Genomic DNA, 12451 nt, shown 5'->3' on the forward strand with positions numbered 1-12451 from the left:
CGGCCGTTCCTCTTTTGGTACAATACAATACAGTTCAGTTACAATACAATACAGTACAGTACAGTACAGTACAGTACAGTACAGTACAATACAGTACAGTACAGTTCGATAAATTATGTAGTATATAATTACAATACATTTAAGTACAATAACATTACTGGTATGCCAGTTAAAAACGAAAGAGTAACGTTAATTTGAAAACGTTAAATTTGTGTATCAAGTATTTTAGACGTTTTTAATTTTGATGTGCCGCGGAAATCTGGGAAGTGCTTTGGTATACCGTTGGTGATAAATGGTTGCGAAGCACTGCCTCTAATCCTCACCTCACAATACATTTATTATAAATACCGATGTGTCAAAGCAGAGATGTGGGCACTCACGCTCAATGAAAAGGGGGTAATTCTTGGCAGGATTCTTGTGGTATAATTATGTTATATTATACAAGGCGCTCGGCAATATGCTTGAGTTATTTGACAAACACGTAACGAGAAAGATGTCAATATGCCAGGATTAGCCTTGTGTATTTGTACCTTCAATGATAACAACGATTTGTTGGAAAAATAGATAACAAGAAAGGTATCCATAAACATATATAGGGCCGGCCTGAAGCAAAAGGTACCTGGTGCTAGTAAAAACCTCAAGGGTGCTATTAGGGTGGTATTAGGTGTTCGGTATTGTCGGCGCCTTGGCAAGTAGGCGCTCGGATCGGGCTGCTCCAATTGCGCATGCACAAGATTAGCCTTGTGTATTGATACCTTCAATGGTAACATCGATGTGTCATGTATGAGCACTCAGGCTCAATGACAATATGCAGGGAGTTAGTCTCATGGTGAGATACTCGTATATTAAATACAAGGCGCTCGTCAATGTCTACAAATCGTTGGTCGGCCAATTAGGAGCGGACCGTGACTTTCTCTCTTGGGGACTCCGACCACCTCCGCCGGTCACCTGCTCGCCAGCTCACCTGGTAATGAAACAACTTTTGATCAATTGATTGGACGATACCTTCTCAATACCAGTATACGTATATATAAAAACTCTGGGACTACGAAAACTTTCCGGGCAGGTGGAAGCTTTTCGGAGATATTTCAGAAATCAACGCCGTTAATAAAGAACAGTGAAAAAACAGAACATAATCAAAGTTTAAGAAAGGTAGGTTTAGATAAGGTTGATTGAGTTTTAAAAGGTGTTCTATTTTGTCACCGTTCTGTTTGTAATGAAACTTTTAAATATTGTATATTTATAGTTTATACTCTCTCTTAGACACAATATCATGGTACCAGGATGATCGACACTACCAGCATATCCCTGGTGAGAGATTACCTTCTAGAAAATGAGATAAGGGAGATGTAGGTTGGGAAATCTTAAACCTTCCACTTCCGCATGTTTTTTTCCTTTCCTTATTTCCTACTTTCTACAACATGGTTGAGAAAGCTAGCTGGGGATGCTGTTATTCCGTTGGCTACGGGCATTTGCGATTCTTATACGGTAATCACATTAAAAATGAAGCCAAAAAATGATAAAAAAGGGAAAGGAACCGGCCAAGTTTTAAACCTTTGATATACTATACATATTTAACTAAATATGAAATATTCTTTTTACGGATATCCCTTAGCCTAAGTAAGTAAATAATTACAAACGATACGATATATTGTATATCGATATACATACATAACGTATATAAACCTACATGCAGACCAAAGTAAATAAACACAAGTTAAATTGAATCCAAACTGTAGTATCATTATTATTCCGAATACAAGCAAACTACATCTCCGACAATATCAATCACAAGTGACAATAAATAATACATAATAAATAAATAAATAAAGAATGATATATGTTAATGATATACATTTTATATATTAATAAATAAATATTTATATACATAGAAGTAGAATATAAACGAATTCCACGAGAATGTTACAAGATATTCCGAGCCAATATCTTTGATTTAATTAAATTTAAAATTGACCAGCTGACGTGTACCCGACATTGAACGAGGTTATGCATGGTTTTTACCTTGCACCAAACTTATACGTCCATGAAGGAAAATAACTCCAAGTGTTGGCTTTATATTCGATTATATTTGATATACATTAAACAAGGTTTTTAAAAAATCACAGGAATCCTTTGTTTGGAGTAACGATTTGGTTTAGCACTAATAATAATATTTGATAGATGGACGCTTATTACAATAAAAACAACCAAAAAGCTTTAAAATAATTGCTGTTATTGCAAAAACGTGTTTTGTGTTAGGTTGTTGTGGCCAACTGTTTTTTTGATAACGAGGTTGTTAGGTTTGTTTGTGGTAATTAAGATTTCAGTAATGTTTGAGTCTATTTGGCATAAATATTTAGTGACGGTTAGGCTTCTGTGGCAATCACAATTTGATATTATGAGTATTAGCTCAAAGGCCACCTTTTATCATGAAAATTTCATGCCAAATGAACTCATGTAACAATCACAACAAATTTGACCATTTCTCAGTGTAACATAATAAAAAAAACTTGTTTTCAAACACTTAAAACACACACACAAATTTTTTTTTTTAAATATTAATTTTTTTTTAAATTGTCATATTTCTAAGTTTATAAATGATAATGCCACAGAAGCATATGTACCAAAATAAATAGCAAGAAGCATTTTTTTTTAAAATTTTGTGCCAAAGGGGCTCAACAGTTCAACACCCCTGTTTTTGGAAACCAATAGATATTTTAAGTAAATATTTTTCCAAATAAAACTTAAAATAATAAATTAGTTAAAAACTTGTACTACTTTTTTTTTGCATTTTCGTAAAATGGTGCTTGAGCTACTTTGGCGCTCAACGTCTCATATACATTCGCTTTCTTCTTTCATCACACACACATAACTTTAACATATCTTTCATTAAATTACTACACACATTCTCCTTACACATCTTTCTCCGTTCATCACGTACGCCTTACTCTGCATACATAAAAATATGATTCATGTCTTCCTCGGGCATCCCCGACATTTTCCACCCTTCACTTCACGTAGTATCATGAAATATACATTGTTATTGTTAAAAAAAACTATATTATTATTCGACTACGTATCTCATTCCAGTGCTAAAATTATTTGTAAGGCCTTCCTCGGGCTTCCCCGAAGACTTTATCTCTAAACTATTCTCTGAACAAACTTTAAAAAATTCATCAAATCGCTCCACAATTTTTGATTTGTCTATGTCATCCATCTCTTCATGACTTCTTAATATACGCGACTGATATGAGAATAATTGTTCCAGGTTGCACCCCGCCAGGTGAAAATTTGCCACGACTTTAGCCAACTTCCGACAGGTGAGGGAGAAATAATAAGTCATCATTCTCAACTGTATGATATGCCAATATGTATTAGATTGCATTGAAAAACCCCTGCACGTAGCCCGGAATAAAAAAATAATAATTATTTTTAAGTATAGTTGTTTACTTGTACTCGGTGGTACTAAGCAGGTAATATTCCGATGTCGTAATTGAAATTCACAATGGCGGCTGAACACGCCTGAACTGTAATCCGTAATCCCGCACATCGAATCCATCACGATCTCGGAACACGTGTTTATGAAAAAAGAAAATGCAGCTGCATGAACACGTGTTCCGATATATTACTAATTGCCTATAAGTTTATCAGTAAACGGAACACAATCCCGTTTATAACTGCATTACAACACAATCACCATACTCATTTTTCTGAAGTTGAAAATGAAAATAATGTGATTTTGTATGTAAATATTGGTATGTCTCTTTACGACAGTTTCTGTTTAACTATTTCTTCAAGTAAGTATCTAATTGAGCGCATTTAAAGTATAAATCTCAAAATTAACCCTTTACAGATGAAGCAAAACTGGAATTAAAAATTACCCTAAGTACAACAGTATCAATTCAAAGGGTTAAAGGTTAACCAGAAAAAATACCTTCATGCAACTATTATGTACCTGCATTAATCAAGTCCAAATATTTTTAAATACTGTTATCATGTTTAAAAGTGTGTGTGTGTGTTTTTTTTAATTTAACCGTTATGGAGCTTTTAAAAAGTAGCTAGATGTATTGGCCGATACTTATCACAGAAGTATAGAGTCGCTTAACCAATCTCCGGTTCTTTTCACCTGCTCTCTGATTTACACCTGTTTCAAGGGGCATATAATTTTATGTACGTACCAACAGATACGCGTAAATGTTACTCTCTTGAATATATCAATACATCCACAGTTTGCTGCGTGTAATGATATTATTCAAATCTATGCAAACATCAATTTAAAAAAAAATATTAATGCCTCTAAATTGTTGTAAATTACTGCAAGTTTTTATCACTTTAAAAGATTTCAATTAAAATTTTACATTGTTTCTAGTATTTATATTTTTTAATCAATTTCAATACAAAATCATACCTTATTGAAGTTGTTTTCATCAAGTAGTGGAATATTTTAATAAAGGTATTTGATTTGAATAACACATAATAATAATGTCGACAAAGGAAAAAAAATGTTTTGCTTTTTGATGTTTGTGCCTTCATTTTGTGTGGATCAAGTTCAGTGATATTTTGTTTTTCGATTTATTTTTGTGCAATTAATTTAAATAGTCGTTTCTTGCACTATTTGCGAGTATAATTTCGTAAATATTTTTATATATATGTATGTAAAAGCCTTAATAGGCGTGAAATACATAAATAAATAAATAATTATTATTTTTAACAAAAAACCGTAGTATTTAAATTATACAGATATAAATCGTAATATTTTAAGCTTGATTTTAAAAATTAAGTTGATATTTTATGGTGAATGCTAATCCTCAGTCGGGTAGTAAAATATAGGTGCTGTAAAAATATATTGTATAAATAAAGGGAAATGCTGTATATTTTTTTACGCGTAATTTCATAATAAGGCTTATTATGTATAAATAACCGGTTTCCTATGAAGTCTGTCTTTAGAAGGTTTTTTCCATTGAAAGGCCACGGCTAGCAGATGTTTTTACCGAGGTCTGGAGGAAAGCTCTGATTATGAAAGGGCTGTGGAAGGGGGACCTTCTTGAGATTGCGTTAAAGTATAAAAACTTTTTAAATATTAAAATACGATCAACAAATACACCTGTTATTCCTTTCTCGCTGCAATCAGGCGTAAACAAGACAAAAGCTGTTTCTCAGTGACGTTCGGCAAGGACATCACAGTCGGAAGTTAATACAATTGCACTAATACACACTATTCTAAAAATGGCGTTGTTATAGGTATAAAAAAGACTTTAAAGTTCGATCTCAAAAGTCATGGACATCAAAAGCCGAGGATATATGGATCTCACTATTACTAAGACATTCAAAACATCGCGCTACAAATATTCATATTTGTTGCTCTTACCTACCAGGAGTTAGTCCTAAGTTGTCTAATGCACAGCGTTTCTCTATTATCAATAGTCATACAACTGCCATATCTGACTTACCTACTGAATTTCCAAATGACATTTTTCTAGTAATAGGCGATTATAATATGCCAAATGTGAGCTGGAACTCTACGTATCAGCCACGTAGTATTGACCTCTGTGCCTCTACCCTCATTAGCTGCCTTTCGTTCTCCAATTTAATAAAGTAAAATGAAATTTATAATACTCACGAACGAATTTTAGATCTCGTGCTTTGTAATAACTACAATCACCGTATCCGCGGCTGACTCGCCACTAGTAATCGAAGATGCACATCATAAATCTATTATAGTTGAACTTATTATTCCTCTACATGCTATATACCATCCTAAAACCCCAGATAGTCAAAATGTTCAATAAAGTTAACTATGAGGTAGTTAATGATGCTCTCCGAAACAGTGATTGGTCCTCTGTCGTTAATGCACAGGACGTGGATGCTGCGGTACATCATTTTTATGGTATTATTGATGCCCTGATAGATGATCTGGTTCCAAAGAAAGTAACCAAAACAACCAAATTCCCAACATGTTATTCGGCGGCTTTAATTAGTATAACTAAAGAAAAATTAAAGTTTTTTCGTGGAAACGGTACAAGAATCCTCTAGATTCTTTCTCAATACTTCGCAAAAGACAAAAGAAAATTAATTTCTAGTCATACTCGTAACGCCTACATTCCTCAATTGGAATCAGATATAAAAAATTATGTTAAAAAAATATGGAATTATGTTAAGAAGCAAACAAAATCTCTGACTATACCGGAATATATGACCTTTCACTTCATCACTTCATAAATATAAAAGTAGGCACACACCTCTCGCTGCATCCACATTCAAACATTACACCACATTTTTAACCATTAGTTGCCTGCAACGGGCAAAAAGATAGTTTTATATTATTATAAATTCTCAATAAACATAAGAATGTTAAAACTCGGGATGTACATAGAACGGATGTAACTAACAAAACGGCAATACCTATAAATGTGAGTTGTATTTATGTTTAAGATTCTGTAAATCGTTAGGGTTGGTTTTCCTCTATCAGCGTATATTTTTATAAGTACTTAAAAGTTAACAAAATATAATAAATGGTGAGAATCCTTAGAAACTCTTTTGAAATGGATGAATTACTCAAACCTACCTTACCCATCTTTAACCCGTAAACACATTATCTCGTTAAAATCACTTTCACGTTCAACAACCACCTGACCGGGAGGTCGCACTTTTGACTTCAAAAGAGACAATTCTCGTGTATTACATAACAAAGGCAAGAACAGTTGAGATAATTGCTAAAATGAGTGATTACGTATGTACCTACTTGCCTAATTAATATTTTGATTCTGATTACACTCGCGAAGGATGGCTTTTATTAGTCATTTTCCGCGGAAGGTTGCAAAAATATGGTAATTCCATGTCCAAATCTTTGATTTACAAAAATATTTTTTACCCATTAGTTGCCATTAGTTGGTGGGTAATATTAAAATAATGGTAACAAAATTATCAAATGTGTTTAGTGGCGCCATCTATATTGAAACAATGTGTAACATTTCAAATAAATTTCAAGAACAATAAAGATTATTCTTTTGTCTATTGCGAAAAGCAACGTGTTTTAATAGGTTATGGGCAAATATCCATATATTTTTTCGGTTTTTACTGTGTAAATTTAGTATAAAACAGTCGAAAATTGTTGACTTTTCGTGGAAATATGGCTGTAAACTATTTTCAAAGTATTGAGAAGCTGACAGGACGCCAGAATTATGATCAGTGGAGTTTTGCGGTCGAAAATCTGTTGGTGCTTGACAACCTCGCAAACTATATCAAGTCGGAGCCAGATAAAAATTTCGAATCAAAAGCATCAGATGACGCAAGAGCCAAGGCGAAGCTAGTTTTAACTATTGACCCTGGATTGTACGTGCATATTAAGGAAACAAAAACAACTTTAGAGTTATGGATTAAACTGAGGTCTATATTTGATGACTAAGGCTTTTCTCGTAAAATATCTCTACTAAGACATTTAATCTCGTTACGACAAGAAAATTGTGATTCCATGAATTCATACGTCACGCAAGTGGTCGAAACAGCTCAGAGATTGAAGGGCACAGGATTTACAATTACAGAAGAATGGGTCGGATCGTTACTTCTCGCAGGTCTGCCAGAAAAATTCATGCCAATGATTATGTCGGTGGAGCACTCAGGAATGCAGATTACCACCGATTTAATAAAATCTAAGAATCTAAAGAATGACGTGGATTCCAGCGGCGCAGCATTTGCTGCAAATAAAAGCTACAAGCAGAAATTTAAAAATGGCGCGACGTCATCGAAAAATTCAAAAGTGACAGGTGACAAGACCATCACTTGTTACAAATGTAAACAGACGGGTCACTATCGAAACCAGTGTCCAGTGTTACAAAAAAACAAACAATCAAATGCTTTTAGTGAAGTTTTTTTGAACGGAGAATACAATAAAAACGAATGGTACATTGACAGTGGCGCAAGTGCACATATGACGGCCAACAAAGAGTGGATAAAACACGCAAATTTTACGCCATATTTATCAGAGATAACCGTCGCGAATAATATGAAAGTGCCAGTTTTGTGTTCCGGAGATGTACAAATAATAACTAATTGCAACTACGATATCATGGTTAAAGATGTGCTTTGCATACCGAGCTTAACAACAAACCTGTTGTCAGTGAGCGAACTAATCAAGAACGGAAACAATGTTGTTTTTGGTGAAAACAAATGCTACATACGTAACACTAAGAATGTGTTGGTGGCCACAGGAACGTCAATAAATGGAGTGTACAAGCTAAACCTCAAAGTAGCAGATTGTATACTGGCAGCACCTGCTGTAGCAAATGCGGCACAGGCGGTTAGCGCATATTAACAGTAATGATTTAAATAAAATGAAGAACGGCATTGTAGATGGATTGTCCTACCCGGGTACCAGTGATATGACAATGGCGAAATGTGTGACCTGTTGCGAAGGTAAACAAATGAGGTTACCATTTCATCATGTTCGAAAAATAAGTACAGAAATACTACATACAATACATGCAGATGTATGTGGTCCTATGGAAACGAAGTCCATAGGTGGTGCTAGGTATTTTGTCTTGTTCATTGATGATCACATTCGTATGACCTTTATATACTTCCACAAACATAAAAATGAAGTCTTCAAGATATTTAAGAATTTTAAAGCAATGACTGAAAATAGTCAGAAAACAAAAATAAAAATATTACGCACAGATAATGGTGGTGAATTTTGTAGTGGTGAGATGGAGAATTACTTACTCAGAGAAGGAATTATACACCAGAAGACAACTGCATACACACCTAAACAAAATGGTGTTTGTGAACGGGCTTATAGAACTATTATAGAGAAAGCGCGATGCTTACTTTTTAATGCGAAATTAGAAAAAAAGTTCTTGGCTGAAGCAGCTAATACAGCAGTATACCTAAAAAATAGATCTGTAACTTCAAGTTTGGGAAATAAAACACCCTATGAAGCGTGGTATAAAAAAAAACCAGATTTAAGTCATATAAGCCTATTTGGCAGCCCCGTAATGGTCCACATACCGAAGGAAAGAAGATTAAAATGGGACAAGAAGGCTAAAATGCAGATTCTTGTAGGATTTTCAGAAACAGTAAAGAGATATCGTGTATATGATCCCATAAAAAATATTATAACTATAAAGAGAGATATAATGGTGATAGAAGAAGAAACAGTATCATCGGAAATCAATGCAGAAAACATAGCAGAATGGATACAGGATGATGTTGAATTTGAAGGGCATGAGTCTCCGGCAACAAACGAAGATGGCAGAGATTCAGTGGGGAAGTCTTCAATGGATGAATCTCTCCAAAATTCAAATACATCTGTATATACTGATCCGGCTAGTGAAAATGATGACGATACAAGCATCACAAACATAGAGACAGATATCTCAATCAGTGAGTTGCAACCAATTCCAGAATTACCAGAACAGGAGAAGAGAACACGAAAACCTCCGGAACGTTTTGGGTTTGGTAATATCTGTATTTCCAATTCCAATCCAGATGTCGAACAAATAGACTTCTCAGAAGCGCTGAATGGACCAGAAGCTGATCAGTGGAGACAGGCCATGCGAGAGGAGCTTCAGTCGTTCGAGGATAACGATGCGTGGGAAATTGTTGATATACCAAGTAATGGATTAATTGTGCAAAACAAGTGGGTGTTAAATAAAAAACTAGATGTGAATGATAAAGTGCGGTATCGTGCCCGACTCGTGGCTAAAGGTTTTACGCAACGACGTGGTATTGATTATGAGAACACTTTTTCTCCTGTCATATAACATTCTACGCTGAGAATGTTATTTGCTCTGAGTGTACAGTGGGATATGGACATAACACATCTAGATGTGACAACAGCTTTTTTAAATGGTAATTTAAAAGAAAATATTTACATGTCAATTCCAGAAGGTTTTGTAAATAAGCAAATTAGAAAGGTCTTGAAATTAAAAAGAGCTATATACGGACTGAAACAGTCTGCTTTAGTCTGGTATGAAAAAGTGAAAGATTGTTTGCTGAACTTTGGTTTTAAAATAATTAAATTTGAACCATGCTTGTTTACATTTTTTTATGAGAATGTCAAGATTATTGTAGCTATATATGTTGACGATTTCTTAATTTTTTCTAATAGTATTGCAGAAACAGAAAAATTAAAAAATATTAAGTTCTCAATTTAAATTAAAAGATTTAGGTCCTGTTAGACGTTACTTAAGCATCGATGACACGGAGCTAGTTTACGAGCTGCTAGTCGACGAGTCTACAAGCTAGCGAGTAAGCGAGTTAGCGAGTGTCGATGACACACAAAACTTTCCACTCGCTCAGTAGCGAACTAGCTAGCGAGTTGGAATCACGTGTTATTTTGCGTGACGTGTTGTTTGCATTCTATCGTTTATTTTTTTAAGCTGAAAAGTTTCTCAACATCTACGAACAATACCCTATTTTATGGAATATAAAAGACAAAGAGTATTGTAACACAAAAGTAAAGGAAAATTTTCAAATACCTCTTAATTAAACTTAACGAAAAACAACTAACTTTCGGTATTTTTTGAGACTATGGCATCCCCAATTGGGGGATGTTGTGAGGCTGAAGGTAAGTGGGGAAGGGAAAGAGGAAGGTGGGGAAGTACCTGGCTATTCAGATCTAGTCACTAAACACGGCTAAAGCCATTTGGAGCAACGTTTCAATTCTGAATGGTGGTCTTACACCAGGGCGATATTGGTAGTATCTTCCACTCTGGAACGTGCCGCAAATATACTATTTATTATTTTAATTAATTAATTGTGAAATAACATAAATTAATCAAATAAAATTTATTTGCGCACGCCGGGTTCGAACCCGCGACCTTCGGAATGGCAGTCCAATGCGTTACCACTGGACTATGCCGGCCGTCAGACGGTATAGATGTGAAGCAACTGAAGACAAAAATAAAATCAATAAAAGACGTATACAGACAAAAAATAAACAAAATTGAAAAATCCAAGAAAAGTGGATGTGGTACTGAAGAAGTATACACGCCAAAGTTGGCATGGTTCGAAGAAGCAAAATTTTTGGCAGAGGTTGTGGCAACAAGAAGCAGCAAATCAAATTACGTGAGTAAAATATATTTATTTTTTGTTTTTAATGAGTTTTTATTATTCACAATGTACATTTGTTACGTATAATTTTTTTATAAAATTAGCGACCGGTTTCGACACGTCCGTGTCATTAACTAGCTATTTTAAAACAGCAGTTTTAAAATAGCTAGTTAATGACACGGACGTGTCGAAACCGGTCGCTAATTTTATAAAAAATTTATACGTAACAAATGTACATTGTGAATAATAAAAACTCATTAAAAACAAAAAATGTCTAGAAATTGTTACATAGTGAATGCCAAAGAAATACAAAAAAAAAAAAATTTAATCTCAAATCAATATATTTATAATTAGACCGTTATTCCAGCTTTCTCCCATTGCCAAGGCAGAAGATTTTCTTCTGTAAAGTAGGTGACATATGCTCTTCTGATCCCCTCAGTAGTCCGACTGTAATGATTTCCTCGTAGGTGATTAATAGGCTGCACAATATTAGCATTTTCCCTCCAAAGTCCAGGTGTGATATTTCCAGTATTCAAGTCCTCTCTATCTACTGCTTGTTGTAGCATGTAGCTACCTGGATCAGACTTTTGTAGCCAGTTATGAAGACTGCAAGCAGCCCAAATTACTTTATCGATAGTTTCCGGTGCCAAATCAATCGGTCTTGAAAATATTCTGAATCGCCATACTAGTATTCCAAAAGCATTTTCTACGACTTTTCTGGCACGGGATAGACGATAGTTGAATATTTTTTCGTCAGGACTAAGACCTATTTTACTGTACGGTTTCATAAGATTTTTCCTCAAAGGGAAAGCATCGTCTCCAATAATAACGCCGTATTCAGGCAAGCCAAGAGTCTTGTTTTCCATTGCAATATTCAAAGTACTATCTCTAAATATAGCACTATCGCTTGCTCAGCCATTTGCACCTACGTCAATGTAAGTAAAGCAGTAATCGGCATCAACCATAGCAAATAATATTATACTGTAGGTTCTTTTATAATTGAAGTAGACTGAACCGGAACACCAAGAGATTGGGTTTCCATTGGCACACATATGTCAGAGTGAATCAATTCTAGGGGTTTGCTAACCTTTGATCCTTCACTTTTAAAAGGTAATCGTGTCTGTTTACCTTCCTTGCAGGTTATACATGCCAGATTTTCTGTTTTGTTTAGAAAAGTTACATGTTTAGTATTTTCAGCCATTTTCATTAAACTGTAAAAATTCAGATGCCCCATTCTTTGGTGCCACAGGTAAGCATCTTGTTCTTCAACATTAGTCATGTGAGCATGCCCTCCAGGCATGTTCAGCCGGTACAGAGAGCTACCACAGAGACTACGGTGCAAGAATGTACCTCGTCATCTAAACCACTGGAAATGGTTTTCTCACCAATCAAATCTAAATCA

The sequence above is a fragment of the Hesperophylax consimilis genome, chromosome 23 (assembly GCF_061612785.1).
Source record: "Hesperophylax consimilis isolate HC1 chromosome 23, BYU_Hcon_1.0, whole genome shotgun sequence".
In the NCBI taxonomy this organism is placed as follows: domain Eukaryota; kingdom Metazoa; phylum Arthropoda; class Insecta; order Trichoptera; family Limnephilidae; genus Hesperophylax; species Hesperophylax consimilis.